The sequence below is a fragment of the Elephantulus edwardii genome, unplaced genomic scaffold (assembly GCF_000299155.1).
Source record: "Elephantulus edwardii isolate Elephantulus edwardi_28Jun2011 unplaced genomic scaffold, EleEdw1.0 scaffold00087, whole genome shotgun sequence".
Lineage (NCBI taxonomy): Eukaryota > Metazoa > Chordata > Mammalia > Macroscelidea > Macroscelididae > Elephantulus > Elephantulus edwardii.
This window is the reverse complement of record NW_006399837.1, coordinates 12,912,088-12,929,750: the sequence shown is the minus strand read 5'-3', so window position 1 is coordinate 12,929,750 and position 17,663 is coordinate 12,912,088. Positions and strand designations below refer to the sequence as shown.

Sequence of the window (17,663 nt, the reverse complement as noted above, 5' to 3'; positions counted from 1 at the left end):
CTTCTCTCTCTGAGGGAGAAAGATTAGGATAAGGATTTCTGAAGTTAAACGCGCTGGCATCAAGTTGATTACAACTCATGGTGACCCTGTGTTGGGTTTCTGAGCTTAGAAATTGAACCAAAAGGAACTGACCATCTTTCTCCTAATGTGCTGCCGGTGGATTTGCACCAAGGGAGAAGGGTTAGCGGCACAACTTGCTAGAGACCATGCCATCAGACATCACACTCAGAAAGGCATGTGTGTGGGGGGGGGTCAGCTGAAGAGAAGAAGACCCGTAGCAAGATGGACTGACATGGTGACTGCAGTCATGGACGTGATGGTGGCACCGGACAGGACAGGGTTCAGATCCATCGTTCACAGGGTCTCTATAAGTCGTACTCAACTCAGCAGTACTAACAGCAAAATGCCACCACAGCCCACCTTTGAAGGCGTGATGGAGGTTTGCCATGAGTTGGAATCAGTTAGAGGGCAGTGGGGAAGGAAGACTCAATTGGTATTTTATTAGGCCTCTCTGTTTATAATTTATGTCTTTGGATTGGTTTTGATCATAAAAGGGCATAACTATAAGGCAGCCTATTGATAACCCCAAAAAAAGGCTTAGAAAGAGTTAGTGGGAAAGCGAATCTGATTACAGCTCCAGGTGTGCAGAGCGGGGCAGCATGCTGGCTTGAGATGCAGACCAGAGTTAAGAACACACTGGCTAGCTGTGACCTAGGAACCCAATAAAAACTTGTATTAACCTCTTCCAGACCATAATCTTTTATGATTTGAATTTTTTTGCGTGTAAAATATGTGTTTTCAGAGATGGAAGGCGTGTTGAGGGAAATGGAAAATAAATAAGGTAATAGAGATTTTTAATTAATTGGTTGGATCCAGGTTTCTGGGACCCAGGTTGATGGATGAAGTCAGTCTGTCTTTAGGTTCACACAGTTATACAGACCACCACTAGGTGGCAGCATGCACTAAAAGTAGGATTGATGCTTCTCAATATATTTGCACATTGAAGCATGTCAACTGATACTCTGCTAATTCCTGGGGCCTTGTTTGTGCCAGTGCCTTCAGTGCTGCTTTGAATTTCTTCCTCTATTACCATTTGTTCTCGACTGTATACTACTTACTGAAATGTAGCATTCAAAAAGAATGTGGCATCAAGATTGGAGGAAGATTCATCAACAACCACCACGTTATAAAGATGACAAAAACTTGCTTGAAAAAAAAAAAAAAGCGGGGAATACTTGAAGCATTTACTGCAGAATATCAACAATGAAAGCCATCAGTGTGGGTTAGATCTCAACATCAAGGAAAAAAGAAATTCTCACCTCTGGACCATTAGCCAACACCATAATGGATAGCGAGAAGATTGACATTGTCAGTGATTTCAGTTTTTTTTTTTTTTGAATCTACAATAAATACGCAGGCTAAATACAGCCAAGAAATTAAAAAAAAAAAGACATGTTTCATTGGGAAATCTGCTGTCAAGGATATCTCCAAAATTCTAAAGAGCAAGGATGTCAGTTGACTAAGTGCCCCTGATTTCAGACTGAAAAGACCAAAAGGTCTTTCACTTGCTATACAGCTGAAAGTTGGACAGAAGAATCCGTGTCTTTCAGTTGTGGTGTTGGAGAAGAAAAGCACTGAATATTCATGAACGACCACAAGAGCAAACAAGTCTGTTTGGGAGGAAGTGCTCTTTAGAGGTAAAGATGTTGAAATCTTGCCTCGCGTATCTCACACACTTTGGGCATGTTTTCAGGAGGAGAGGATTAGTCCTTGCAGAAAAGAGACTATGTTGAGATAGGTCGAAGGTCAGAGAAAGAGGAAGACCTTCAACAAAGTGGATCAGCACAGTGACCCTAACCGTGGGCCTTAGCGTGCCGGAGAGCATGAGGACGGCGCGGGAGAGGGCAGGGCTCGGATCTGCTGTTCATGGTTGCTATGCGTTGTAGTCACCTTGACAACACCTAACAACAAAACCACCAAAAATCTAGTGGTGGAAAATGTAAGTGGTCACGAAAGGGTTAAAGGGATGAGGAGAAGCAATGAACAAAGATAGAAAAACGAGAGAAGTAAACTAGAAGGGCCTCACAGCAGAGTGATATTCCAAGAGGGAAGCTACCACACACAGGCAGACAACTCCCAGATGGAGTCCTTCAGGCTTGTCTCCTTTCCCTCATGTCTTGGCTTTAAGAGGACGACAAATGTCTTGAGAACTCAATGCCTCAGCCCCAAACAGAAAAAAAACACACACCACAAAACAGCCCCTCAGGATTATGCTAAGGTGCAAATACACCTCCCCCCACCCCACCCCCGGTTGCCATCAAGTTGATTCTGACTCATGAAAACCTCAAGAGTGTCAGACTAGAATGGCTGAATTTTCAGAGTTAATGGCAAAGCTTTTCTTCTGAGGTTCTCCTGACTCAGTTTGAACCACTAACCTTTCAGTTAGTACCACCTAGGGACTCTTAACTCAAAGGGTAGACCCAGAGTAAGCTATTTGAAAATGCCAGGGAACTGGGGTTTCTTCATGTAGGATCCCAGTGTTGCACCTTCTTACCTGACTTGGGTTTTTAAAAGTTGTCTTTGTTTTAGTATTTCTGCTCCTAAGTGAGGCAACTTGGAAAAGACATTGAAAAGAATCTCTGTACATTTTAGGAAAACTTTTCCCCTAATCATTCCCTTTGTTTATACAAAAGGAAATAACTACAATTTTTTTTCCTTCAGTTTTGAATGAATTTTTTTTTTTCACATAAGGATGTCATCACTTAATATCTAAAACAAAGACGTGAATGTCATAGCAAAGCAGACAGGATCTTTTCAAAATTTTTGAAAAGTGTAAAGTGCAGGGAGTAGATTTGCAGAAGCAGAAGTGTTTGGGGATTGGTTGATCTTTTGCTGTAGACTGAAGTTGTTCTGATTAGCTGATTTTCAGAAGTATAAGAAGGGAAATTGTCCCTGATTAGCTGAGAGGAGAATAAAATTTGTTTTGTTGTTACATATCATTGAGTTGACTGTAACTCCATCACTGTCCTATACAACACACAAGAGCCCATTGTTACAGTCACTCTGTCAAAACCATCTTCTGCGTCCTTCCTCTTTGTGCTGATCCTCCACCTTTCCAAGCATGTTGTCTCTCTCCAAGGACTTGTCCCTACTAACATGTCCAAATTATGTGAGATAGGTTCACTATCCTTGCCTCCAAGTACCACCTTGGTTTCACTGTCTCCACGACAAACCTATTTGTTCTCTTGGCAGTTCATGGAATATTCAGTACTCTTCTCTGTACAACTCCAAGGTATCAATCTTCTGTCATTCTTAGTCATTGTCTAACTTTAAGAAATTAACAAGACTATAGCTTGATCAGGTACACCTTGGTCTTTAAAAAGACATCATTACTCTTCAAAACTCTAGAGAGGTCCCTGACAGTAAATTTTCCCAATACAACTCATCATCTGATTTCTTGATTGCTGATACTAAGGGTGTTGATTTGTGGATCTGTGTAAGAAAATGTGTTATAGATTGAATGGAGTCTTAAAAAACCCCATGTGTTGTAAATTCTAATTTGTAGTGAAAATCTCATTGGAATTGGATTTTCTCTGATGATATTGATTAAATAATGATGATGATGATGATGATGAAGAGTGTGTCTTTAAATCTATCTTCTTTTAGATATAAAAAGGATTCTTGGTGGCATAGTGTGTATGTGGAAATACTATAATTTTAAGGTATGAAAATAGAATGCTTTGTTGTTTACCTGTTGTTGTTATGTGTCGTCGAGTCACTTGCAACTCATAGCAACCCTATGTATTACAGCTCTGAGCCCTGCTCTATCTTAAACCAACCTTACTGTCTTTGACACACCTATACCCATTACTCTAGTCACTGAGTTGAACCATCTCATCCAAGGTCTTCTTCTTGCGCTCCTTCTTTCTTTCAAGCATGACATCCCTCTCCAAGGACTGGTCCCTCCTTGCAGCATGCCCAAAGTTTATCAGTCAAAGCTTCAGAATCCTTGCCATCAAGGAGCAGCCTGGTTTCACCCTCTCCAGGACAAACCTGTTTATTCTTCTAACAGTCTATGGTATATTCAACATTCTTCTCCAGCACCACAGCTCAATGGCATCAATTCTCCTTCTGTCATCCCTAGTCATTGTCCATCTTTCTGATGCATAGCAAGTAATTGTGAAGATCATGGCCTGGGTCAGGCACACCTTGGTCTCTAGACTGTCATCGTTGCTCTTCAGAACTCTGAAGAGGTCCCCGAGAGCAGCTTTTCCTGGTGCAAAATGTCTTTTGATTTTCTGGCTGCTGGTACCAAGAGTATTGACTGTGGAGCCAAGCAAACTGAAGCTGTTGGCAATCTCAATCGCCTCACCCTCTGTTAAGATGCTACTTACCTATCAAGATGCTGTATGATGTTTACCTATAAGATGAGGTTATTAGTATTTTTTTCCAGGGAATTTAAAAAATAGAATTTAAGTGATATTTCTGAGAAAGTAAAAACTTTCATTTTTTTAAATGGCTTAGATTATTGTGATAAATAAATATAGTGATGTTAGTGACAGAAAAATCTAGGCTGATTATGTGGTGACCTATACCAATGATGGCAGTCCCTTGAGGCCTGGGAACACAGGATAAGAGACCACTTTGCAACACCTTCATTCTGCCAAGTCATCCACCTGGCTTTAGGAAGAGAAATCACCCTGAAAGCCCCAAGCCTACTGCTTTTGAGTCAATTCTATCTCAGGGCAACAGGCCAGTAGGCTCCCAAGGCTGTAAATCTTAGTGAGAGTACACAGCCCAGCTTTCTCCAAGGGAACAGCTGGTGAATTTGACCTTGTGGATAATAGCCAGCATGTAACCCATTATGCCACCACAGTCCTCAAAGGATCTTCCTACTCTTCTCCTTTGAGTAAATATAAAGAAACTTTAATGTCCTTTGGGTTTGGGGAGAGCCTTTGAGAGGAAAGAACTGTACTCTTGTTATTGCTACAGTTATTCTAAATTTCACATTTAAACCAGATGAATGAATGAATGGCATGAATTTATGAAGGTGAAGTGTTGGATGCGATGTTTAAGTAATCAGTGTGTTTCTAAATTTGTTTTGTTTTAAATAAGCTGCTACATTTGGGATTAACGGGCCTCAGGAAGAGCAGTCATATATCCAAGGCTAATGGGAAAGTAAATTTGTGCGTTATCAGCGGTGGGAGAACATGATTGAGCTACATGTGTAATGAGTAATGAGTAATCAGGTCCTGCCAGTAACCCAGGGTCTAAGGAATGGCACCTCACAGCGAATTTTCCTTTGGGATGTTTCACTGTGTTCCCAGAAGGAGACAACGTTTTGTCTGTGTGTCTGGGTTCTAGGTATTCTTGTGTGGTATGGACTCCAGAGAAGACATTAATGGACATTTCAGCATTATAAGTAGAATTCTCAGATAGTCTCTTAAATTTCATGTCGGATTGTTCTTTCTGCCTTTATGTTGTTGGGGGCTGTCATGTTGATTTCTGACTCACAGTGACCCTATATGACAGAGAACCACTCCACAGGGCTTTCCTGGCTGTGATGTCTGTGGGACAGATAATTTTTTTTCCGTCCCACAAAACCACTAGGTGGATTTGAACTATCAAACTTTAGGTCAGCAGCCAAGCACTTAACTATTGTGCTACCAGGTCTCTGAATATTACACTTGCATTTAGTAAAACGTTGAATTATACGTATCTAAAAGGCCAAGATGGCATTGCTTTGTCTTTCATACTTTGGACATGTAGTTCGACAAGGCTATTCCTTGGATAGAGACACCATGCTTGGAAAGATGGAAGGCCAGCGAAGGACAGGAAGACCCCAGTGAGACAGACTGACATGGTACTTTAGCAGTGGGCTCTAGTGTGTCAGAGATGATGAGATGGCTCAGGGCAGGGCGGGGCTCAGAAGAGGGAGGGGCTCAGGTCAGCTTTTCACAGGGTCACTATGAGTCCTACTTGACACTGAACAACAATAATGACAACAAAAGGACATGCTAGACGAATCTTCCCCCCATTTTATTTGCATTTCTTGATATAATAGAAGATATTCATATATTTAATCTGATCTAGAGAAGAGAGATTATGAGCCTATTCCTCCTAACATAGGAAAAGTCAGCAAGCCAGTTGTCAAGAATTTTAGGTTGAATTATATGAAATTAGGTTAAATAAAACAAAACAATAAATATTAGAAATCACATAGATCTCCCTTGTCAAACACCAGAAGATTCCTTTATGAATATGAGGTCTTTAACATCTTATTTATCATCATTAAAAGTTCATAAAAATCATCATACTGCGTAACTCCCAAAGGAAAACACTGAGGAACCTCGTGGGTGATTTTTACAGCTTCCTACTAGAGTTCACGAGCAAACAGATGGTTTCCTTCTTTATACTGAACACGGACGTGCACATGATGGGTGCCTTGGGTATTGCTTCTCCAGCTACTTCGACGATCCCAGCGATTTCTTCATCAAGAGGCTCTATCAACTCAACAGTTCCAGTTTTTGCTTCTCCATCTGAAAGAACAAATGTTTTTTTCCAGTGGGATGAATCTTTTCTAACCTCCGATGAAGCAGATAGGTCGGCCGATGGCCTAAGCCAGCATGCTGGCATTGATACAAGTCCTGGGCAAGTCCATCATGTCCATCATGATACAGACGCAAGACCAACAACTGGTGGGAAAGAATGGCCGCCACAACTCTAGACAAATCTTTTGACCTTGAAGTTAAAGCTCATCTGAGTTTAAGCAAATGAAGATGTGTGCAGTGTTTACAGCCTTTGATCTTAGTCCCAGTGTTTATCTCCTGTAATTTCAGAACCAAGTGGCCAAGAGGCTGGTTCCTACAGCCATGAAGCTGGCCTTTGGATCAGACCTTCTCAGGATAAATTTTTGTGGCTTCAATTTCAACAGGTCCAAGGGCAATGCTTTGGGACAATGGGACCCTTCAAACCCAACCTGACTTAACCTGTGCAATTATAGGAGCCAATTTGGACTCCCTGCTTTCCTGCTGAGATGTCTTCTTAGGGTAGGAGAAACCCTCAGTGATAGGGGCTGAAGAAAGCCCTTACTCCTGGAACCATCATCACAGACATCTGCCATTAATTCAGAACAGAGGTTCTAGAACTTTCCAGCATTAGAGATAGGACTCTAGTTCTTGACGCTGTTGGTGCATGGAGAACAACTTTGAAAGGGTTTTTTTCCCATTAATTAGGAGTAAAGAGATTCTAGAATTTTCTTAGGTTAGGGAACAACTTTAATCTTGGCCCTAATGGGGTATAATGAACACATTTGAAATGCTCTTAGTGTAGCAAGAACTAGTTTGAAAGGTATCTTCCAATTACTAGGAATAAAGAGATTCTAGAACTTTCTGCTGTGTGAGAACACACTTCTCTTAACCCCATTGATGTGTGGTGAACAGATTCCAAAGACCCTGCCAGTGTATGGAGAACTAGTTTGAATGTCTTCTATGAACTTGGCATGAAGAGATCTAGAACTTTCTGATGTCAAGAGAACACATTTTAGTTCTTGACTCCTTTAGTATATAGTAAGTCTGAAAGGTCCCCGTCATCGTATGGAGAACTAGTTTGAAAGCCTCTGGAAGCAAGAATCACTCACTTTAGCCAAGTCCTGGGCTGGGTGTGCCCTACTTCTGACCTGGCTCTCTGGGGAGGCTGAGTAGCAGCCAGCCAGCCTTCCACTGGCGGAGGGACAGCAAAGCCGACCCTTAAAACAGATGGCCTTGCTTGGAGAGAAACATAGTCAGTTATGTGATTCAGGTCATCCACAGGGAGAAAACATGTCAGTCTCTCAGCACAAGCAGAACTTTTCCCGGCACTGGTGCGTGGAGGTCATTGCTGGAGTGTGACTTCAGTTACAAGGACCCCCAAATATGTTTACACTCTTCTTCACAGCACCCCCACAGTCCATGCAGTGTCAGATTACGGAGGGAGGAGCTGGACACAGGGTGCTGAAATGTGATTCTGGTGTCTCAGGGTTTTATCTTTTCTTTCCCGCGTCTTAGCCAAACACTTTAAAAAAAACAAACCCAAACAAATGCACAAACAGCACAACTTTCTGTTGTGGGTGATTTCAAACATATATAAAGTAGAGAACTCATTTTGGCAAACCACCATGCTTGCATCACCTAGTTTCAACAATTATCAATTCCTTAGCCAGAGTTTTGACCTCACAGATGTTTGGATAGTTACTAATGAATAATCCAGATGTTGTTTGGAGTAAGGCAAGCCCAGGATGGGAGGCGTCAACTTCGGTCTGAAGAGTCCTTTAGCAAAGAGTAGTTTGGCTCATCAACTTTTTTCATTTTCCGAGGTTCCAGGGTCCACTAGGCATTTCCCCCCTGTTTATAATTAACTCCTTTGTCTTTGTTTATGCTATCACCTTTAGTATAAATGTAGTTGAAGGAGCATTTGAAGAGCAATGATGCCATTTTAACAAATTGAAGGTGATTATTAGAGATAGATGAAGGTGTAAAAGAGGTCCTTCTCTCTGCATAGAACGCCTCCAGTGAGTCTGTCTTTAAGCAGCCTTGTTAATGAAACCATTTAATGCCGTGAACATCCAGATACCTACTGCAGATGAACACCAAGGATCTCCAGTAGGGTGAAGGAACTTCCCAGCAAACTCTCTGTGAAAGAACAAAGGCCACATGATGGCAGCCATATCTGACCTTTACCAGCTTCACAAAGGGAAACTGTCCCCATCAATAGAATCAATAACACAAAACCAGTTCTCATGAGATTAGTCATGGCTCCCAAACTTCAATACCATTTTCTACTCATCTCAACATTAATCTTACTGCTTTGGGGGGCCAAAATCCAAGGTTATAGCTCATTAACCACGAAGAACCATACTGAGAAAGTCAAGAGGTTGTAATCCAGATTAGTAACTAGATAACAGTTAAAACAGCTCCCGAAATGTGCATACATACCCCTCGATCTCTAGCATCAGGACTTTTTGCCAGTGTTCCTAAGTTCTCAGTCCTGCCAATATTGGCTTTCCTCCCTCAAGGTCTCACCTGATGTCAGGTCTCCAGTTCAACCATACGTGTTTCTGCTGTAGGTGTGGCTGGAGCAAGAATGGTGTTCTACATTGTCTCTGGCTTTCTCGTCAATGGTGCCAGAATATCTGTCTCTGTGGCTAGAGTTATTCAATTTATTGGTGAGACCAGCCAGTCCCATTGTAGATTGTTAAGACTGGCCAGTCCCCTTGTAGAATGGTCATATAGCCAATCCCTTTGTTGTTGTTGTTATGTGCCATCAAGTCGCTTGAGACTCATAGTGACCCTATGTACGAGAGACCTAAACCCTGATTTATCCTGTGCCAATCTCATTTTCTCTGGCACTCCTGTGCCCATTACCCCAGTCCCTGAATCAATACGTCTCATCCAGGGTCTTTTTCTCTTGCACTGTCCTTCCACCCTTCCCAGCGTGACATCCCTCTAAGGACTGGTCTCACCTTGTGACATGTCTAAAGTATGTCAGATGCAGCTTCAGAGTCTTTGCCTTCAAGGAGCAGTCTGGTTTTTCGCACTCTCTAGGATGAACCTGTTTGTTCTCCTAGCAGTCCATGGTCTATTTAATACTCTTCTCCATCACCACAGCTCAAAGGCATCAATTCTCCTTCTATCATCTCTAGTCATTGTCAAGCTTTCTGATGCATAGCCAGTAATTGCAGACTATGGCCTGGATCAGGTACACATTAGTCTCTAGACTGACTTCATTGCTCTTCAGTACTTTGGAGAGGTCTCTACCAACAGACTTTTCCAATGCACTTCATCTTTTGATTTCCTGGATGCTGGTACCAAGAGTGTTGACTGTGGAGCCAAGCAAACTAAAGCTGTTATCAATCTCAATCTCTTCACCATCTCTCATCTCATAATGCTGCCAGTCGGCCCAATGGTGAGAATCTTGGTTTTCTTGATGTTGAGCTTCAAGCCATATTGAAGACTGCAGTCCTTGACCTTCTGTAGCAAGCGCTTCAGGTCCTCCTCAGTTTCAGGAAGCAGAGTTGTGTCTTCTGCATAACAGATTGTTGATGAGTCTTCCTCTAATCCTGGTGCCACATTTTTCTTCATTGAACCCAGCCTCCCAGATTATCTGTTCTACATATAGATTGAAAAGGTGTGGATATAGGGCACATTTCTGGCATACACCCTTCCCAGTTTTGAACCATGCAGTGTTTCTTTGCTCTGTTCTGATGACTGCCTCCTGGTCCAAGTATAGGTTTTGCATAAGCACAATCCGGTATTCTGGGATTCCTTTGCTGGAGGAAACAGCCCATCTCTTTCCCTTGGAGTGACTGGTGGATTAGAACCACAGATATTTTGTTTAGTAAGCCACCAGGTAATCCTCTGTGCCATCCAGAAACTCACTCTCTGCCATCACATCAGTGCCTCCTCTTGATGACCTTTTACCAGGCTTCGGAGGCTGTGAATTTATTTTCCCCCGTAAAGAAGTGGACATTTATTTAACACATAATCAGTGACTACCTTTTTAAAATGATAATACGTATATAGAGATATAATGATGCAAACTCTACAGGTAGTAGGGAAGGAAGATCTCAGAAAAAGGAATAGGATATTCAAAGTCTTTAAGCCAAAATCGTGCTTGGTATCTCAGTAGCTCACTGGTGCTGGAGATAAGATCAAAGACGGCTCTGATTGTGGCAGGCTTTTAGAATAAATAAAAAAGTCACGTTTTTATTTAAAATACAAGTCGTTTCAAGATTCCTAGCAGAGAAGAGCTGGAGTCTTAGTTATGTTTTAGAAGGACTGTTATTGGGGGGTAAGAAGAGGAAGCAGGGAAACCCTTAGGAGGTTGCTGCAACAGTGTATTGAGAAGTGACGGTGGTGTGATGAAAAGTGGTCAGACGCTCTATCAAACGAATACTACCTTCCCCTTCCTACTCGAATCAATTCGCTTTTAAATGGAACTTTTAAAAGTAAAAGGTGGTTTAAACATCTGGTTATTTGCATCATTAACAGAGTCATTATGGTAGCAATTTATTGTTTATCGAAAACGAGCATGTATATAAAGAAGCAAAGTATATCAAGCTTTTACCAAATATTATTGCTAACTGTAAAAGGAGTTGGGCCACAAGGGAGTGGTCATATCTGGCCTTACTAACTACACAAAGGAGAACTGTCCCAGTCAATAACATCACAATACAAAACCAAATCCCATGAGGTCAGACATGTCCCCCACACTCCTGCATCTCTCTCTCTCCTAATTCCAACACCAGTCTGGCCTCTTTACTGGGCCCTAAATCCATTGCAATAGCTCACAGACCACATGGAACCGTACTCACGATTACGGGGTTATTAGAGAAGTTAACAGATCAACTTGACAACAGGATACAATTGCTCAGTCCTGACAGCTTCTGAAGCATGCTCGCCGTCCCTTCAGCTTTGAAACTTTACTAAGGTCTCTTCGTCCTGCCAGTTATGACATTCCCCCCCCACCCAGGTTTTCCAGCAAATTTGGGCAAAGGGTTCTGGATCTGGTTCTGGAGAGTAGGAGCAGTCCTAGATCAGCTCTGTCTTATGACGAGTCTCTGGTTCTCTGCTGTGTCTGACACTGCTTTCCTGTAGGTCTGACGGGCACAAGAATCTCTGGCCCCAAAAGGAACACACTCTATTCCTGCCTCTTCCTTGCTGGTGGTGAGATTCTCAAATTCTACTGAATCTCAAATTCTGCTGAATTCATTCAATTTGATGGCAAGACTCCCCTTATAGATAGATTAAGAATGACTCTGCCCATCCATGTGACAAAATCAGAGCTAATGGCTCGGAAAGCTGAGGCTGTAAATCTTAATGTGTGGAGACTTCCTATTTTTCTCCCTTGGAGCTGCTGGTGGTTTTAAACTACTGGAGATGAACAGCTTTTTGGCTGTCTGCGTAACATGCTGCAGACTACACCACCACATTTCCCTCTGTCACCAGGAGTTCCCCAGGTGGTACCCACAACATAAGGAGTTTCAATGTTTCAGTGAATAAGTGGGATTAATAAGTGATGCTTTTTCACTCTTGTGAACAAGGTCACCCAAGTGGTATAGTAATCTAACAACTGCTCCTGGAACAGTGCCTGGCACTTAGAAGTTGCTCAATGAAATTAGTTGGATGGATAAATAAATGAATGAACGCATGCCTGCTTGTATCTATTTTTTTTTTTAAATTTTAGAGTAAGCTTCTTGTTACTGAGAAAAAGTTTCTTTAATGAAAACTGGAATCTCTGATTTCTAGCTATTGAAGAAAATTTAGATCCTGTAAAAGATCATTACAAAGAGCATTCTTCCTCTGAGGAAGAAAAGACCACGATGGGTATTGAAAGAGACTCTAAATATTGCAGTAGAGTGCTGAGAAGCCAAAGCAAAAGGAAGAAATCAAGAAGATAAGTAACTGAACAGAATATTTCAAAGGCAGCTCAGGGAGACAAGGCAACATAATAGAATGAAATGTGCAAGGAGCTGGAGTCGGAAAATCAAAAGGACCAAGCTAGCTCAGCATTTCTTTTTTTTTTTTCCTTTTTTTAATTTTATTAAATTTTATTAGTTTTAATGAACATTTACAGGGATTTTGGGTTTTCATTCCTTCATTGCTGCACCATTCTCTCTACCCTCCTCCCCAGTTTGTTCTTCTTCCCCGCCATCCGAATGTCTGTTTTAATTGTCCAATTGCCACAGTGCTTGTCAAAGCTCAGCATTTCTTAAGCTGAAGGAATGGAAGAACAAATGCAAGCCTCGAGTTGCAATACTTAAGGATGCTATGGGCAGAATATTGAATGACCTAGGAAGCATCAGAAGAAGATGGAAGGAGTTCACAGAATTGCTATACCAAGAAGAACTGGATGACACAGAAGAATTTCTTGAAACAGCTTAGGATCAAGGGGCAGTGGTAATGAAGGAGGAACTTCAAGCTGATCTGAAGGACTGGCAAAAACAAGGCCTCAGGAATTGATGGGCTACCAATTGACATATTTCTACAAAAAGATGTTGCTCTGGACGTGCTCACCAAGTTGTGCCAAGAAATCTGGAGGACAAATATCTGACTGGAAGAATCCATATTTGTTACCTTTCCAGAATAAAGGTGACCTCACAAAGTATGGAAGTTATCCAACAATCTCACACACAATCAAAATCTTGCTGAAGATTATCAAGAGAGAACTACCAGAAGTACAAGCTGGGTTTACAAGAGGCTATGGCACTATGGATATCCTTGCCAATATATCTTGGCTGAAAGCAGAGAGTATTAGAGGATTGTCTATCTGTGTTTCATTGACTGTGCAAAAGCATTTGACTGTGTGGATCACAACAAACTGTGGCTAACCTTGAGAAAAATCGGTATCCCAGAACACTTGATTGGGCTCAGGAGAAATCTTTACTTGGACCAGCAAGCAGTCGTCAGAACAGAGCAAAATGGTTCAAAATCAGGAAAGGAGTGCCTCAGGGATGCATCCTGTCTCCATAGTTTTTCAGCCTATGGCAGGCTCCACTTTCTGAGGAAGAATGTGCTATCAGGATTGGAGGAAGACTCATCAACAACCTGCGTTATGCAGATGATACAACCTTGCTGGCTGACACTGAGAAGGACTTGCAATATTTGCTGTAGAAAGTAAAAGGATTGTAGTCCTCAATATAGACTGAAGCTCAACATCAAGAAGACAAAGATTCTTACTACTAGGCCAATTGATAGGGAGCTCTGGTGGCTTAGTGGCAAGAAACTGCACTGCAATTCTGAAGGCATGAGTTCGAGGACATCACTTGCTCTGTGGGAGAAAGATGGACAATCTCCTCTCATGACTGTCTCTGAAAACCTGCCGGAGGTCAGCTATGGGTCAGTTCCAGCTTTATAGCATATAACAACAGTAATAGGCCAATTGATAGCACCATAATAGATGGAGAAGATATTGAGGTTGCTAACAATCTCAGCTTGCTTGGTTTAACACCAGTCAAGAAATCAAAAGACAAATAACGTTAGGGAAATCTGCTGTCAGGGATCTCTCCAAAGTGCTAAACAGTAACAATGCCAGTCTGGAGTCCAAGTTCTGCCAGATTCAGGCCATAGTCTTCACAATTACTTGCTATACACCAGAGAGCTGGACAGTGACTAAAGATGACGGAAGAAAAATTTATGCCTTTGTATTGTGGTGCTGAAGAAGAGTATTGAACATATACCAAGAGAACAAACAGGTCTGCCTAGAGAGGTTCAAACCAAGCTGCTCCTTGGAGACAAGGATTTTGAAGCTCTGTCTCACAATACTTTGGGTATGTGTCCAGGAGGGACTAGTCCTTGGAGAAGGATATCATGCTTGAAGGGTGGAGGGGCAGTGCCAGAGAGAAAGACCCTGGATGAGATGGATTGACACAGTAAGTGGGGAAGTAGCGGGAGGTGTGTGGGAGACAGGGAGACTGCCTCAGGACAGGGAAAGGTTCAGAGCTGTTGGACACAGGGTCTCTGTGAGATGCAGAGGACTTGATGGCACATAATGACAATAATTGGGTTTTTAAATAAATGTTATTATTTTTTTGTGTATACTGTCAAATCAGATCTGACTGGTTCAGGAGGAGATTGCCCTTACTTCTCCAGCAGAGCATCTGGTGGATTTGAACTGCGAATTCTTGGGATTGCAAGCAGCTTCTTGCCGTTAGGCCACCAGAGCTCCCCAATAATTGGATTTTAACATTAAGCTATGAGGGTTACTTTTTATTTTGCTTGGAAAAATGCCTTCTTCTAAAATAAAATATCTTTCTATAATTTAGCAAATCAAGTTACATCTGTATTATCTCTACGCTGGTTGAATTAATTACACCTAGGTTAGTGACGTCATTGTCAGACTTTTCAAAATGATAATACATTACAACTTTTCTAGAATCATTTTGCAAACACATATTTCTTTAATAAACATCCATATAGTTTTAAAACTATTAAGACTTTTTTCCAGCTTCTAGAACTTATTTTTTTAAAATGGTTATTTTTCTTCTTCCAATAGAAAAAGTAACATGTTTTCAAGAAACCAAAAAACCCAAATCAGTAGTCAGTCAAATCTGCCTCATGGTGATTCCATGTTTGTTAGAGTAAATCAAGGTTATATAGGATTTAAGAAATGATTTTATTTTTGTTGTTGACAGTGTGCCTTGTGAAACATACATACACCTATTCAACAATTTCCACGTGAGTTTTCTACACTGATGCTGACCACATATTCTTTGAGGTGTCCAACCATTTTCACCCTTTCCCCCCCCATTTTATTCCTTAGTTAACATGAACTCACTGATCTGAAAGAGTCTTGTCTAACCTTTCACATTGCTGTTTCCAATTTGACCTGGTGGCCTAATGGTAAGGAGTTGTGCTGCCAACCCAATGGTGCTCAGATCCACCAAATGTTCTTTGGGAGAAAGATGGGTGGTTTCCTCACCTGTGATTTACAGCCTCTGAAATAGAGGGTCCAGCTACAAGTTGGTTCCAGCTTGATGACACATAATACAACAGCATGGTGCTTAAGGTTTAAGGATGAATTTTAGGGAGACTACAGGGGTTACTTTTGATTTAAAGTTTAAAGATGATCTTAGGGTTATAATTTTAGGGCTTCATCCAGCCCCCTTAACTCCAGAATATATGGAGTCCATATGAATTTGAAATTCTGCTCTACATTGCCTCCCACTTCATCAGGATTCACATATAGAATTTAATTTTTTAATATTGCAGCAAAGTTCTTTGTGTCTTCTTAGAAAACACACAGGGTGAAATGTAACTTTGTGGCTGACATGCTGTGGAATGTAGGAAATTTTGACCTCGAAGTTATGGTCATTAGTGTGTAAAAACTGCTTCACCCACCTCACAGAAATTAAGAATCACTCGTGTTCCACTTTGTCCAAAGGTTTATAATCTATAACTTCTTCAAATTTCCTTTTCCACCCTTGCTGTAAACAAAACAACACTCAATGCATATCTTCTGTTTAACATTAATCCTAATCAAGGCTGAATTGAAAATGTTTGATTTGGGGCTTCTAACAATTTCTTTTCGCAAGAAACATAGTTTCCATGGAATTCACCAATGAGTTATATGCAAAACGTAGCTCCTCAAATAACAAGGAGATTTATCTTCAATATGGAATGTCTGGATCTAAACCAAGTGAATTGTAGAGGACGGCTGCCAGAAACAATGACATGTGGTCATTTATCATGATGCTGAGGTCACACTGGAATTGTATGCACTGGGCGTGCGCAGCATCTACATCTCAAAGGCAATCACAAGTCTGCTGGTGTACAACGGCCACCAGCCAGACACGTCCCTGCAGATAGCAAAGATGCACCCTGTGCTGCATTTGAGCAAGGACAAGATTCCGCTTACACGACAGTTCTAGAAAACGGAGCCTCTTCTTATTCTGAGATATGCCTTTCTCACAGAAGGATACATACAGCTACTGAGAAATCTATTACACACTCAAAAGAAAGGAAAATCGAGCATCATGGAAAATCAGACCAGAAGTTAACTCACTGCCACGCTGTGGAAAGCATTTCCCCTCACCACATGAAGGTGTGAGGGGAAATTCGTTTGTCACTGAATGAAAGGGAGAAAATGTATCTCTCTCTTACATATAGTTGAAGAGTATTTTGTTCAACCCCAGAAGATTTGATTATTCAGGAAACAAGAAGTGGTACATACTTGAGCTCTGGGGCCCTTGTGGCTTGTCGTAAGGATTTGTGCTGCCATCCCCAAAGCATGTGGTTCAAATTCACTAGCTGCTCCACAGGACAAAGACAGGCAGTCTCTTCTGGAATGATTTACTGTCTCTGAAAACCCACTGGAGAAGTAGCTCTGAGTCAGTTCTGATTCATTGGCACATAGCAAGAGCAAGAACAGCATGGAGGTGTGTGAGATAACAGAGCCAATTCCTAACGGAACCTGCTGCCAGTGGCTTACTAGGACAGAGCAGAAAAGTCTTATAGGTTTTCCAAGGGAGCCCTGGTAGTCTAATGGTAAGAAGCTGCGCTGCAATCCCAAAGACATGTGGTTTGAACCCACCAGCTGCTCCGTGGGAGAAGGATGGGTAGTTTCCTCCCATGTGATTAACTGCCTCTGAAAACCTGCTAGAGGTCAGCTATGGGTCAGTTCTGACTTGATGGCACAGCAACAACATAGGGTTTCCAAGGCTGTAAATCTTTACCAAAGCAGATTTCTTCATCTTTCTTCAGGCAGTAGGTTCGAACTGTTGACCTTTGGATTATCACACAAACCCTTTAAGCACTATACTACCAGGCATTTGATGATAGAGTGTTGTTGTTGGGAAGTTATGAGCTGGCACAGACTCGTAGCCACCATCGGTGATAAGAGGATGAGACCATCTCAATCGGACCCCATCCTCACACTCTTGGCTTTGCTTGAAGCTCTCTTTGCAGCTGTTATGTCAGTCCATCTTTTTAAAGATTTTCCTCTTTTTCACTGAATGTTGTTATTGTTATGTGTTGTCGAGTCACTTGCAGCTCATAGCAACCCTCTGTACCGCAGCTCTGAACCCTGCTCTATCTTGAGTCAATTTCATCGTCTCTGACACACCTGCCCCCATTATTCCAGTCACTGAGTCAATCCATCTCATCCAGGGTCTTCCTCTCTTATGCTGT

At 41.7% G+C, this 17,663-nt stretch overlaps 1 protein-coding gene and 1 pseudogene across 1 annotated transcript in view; one reads left to right on the top strand and one right to left on the bottom strand.

Annotated features, from left to right (window-relative positions):
- Positions 1-17,663, top strand: part of DNER (delta/notch-like EGF repeat containing) — a 435,255-nt gene that overhangs the window by 258,497 nt on the left and 159,095 nt on the right. The gene's annotated exons all lie outside the window — the stretch shown is intronic.
- Positions 6,254-6,673, bottom strand: LOC102865284 (annotated as a pseudogene).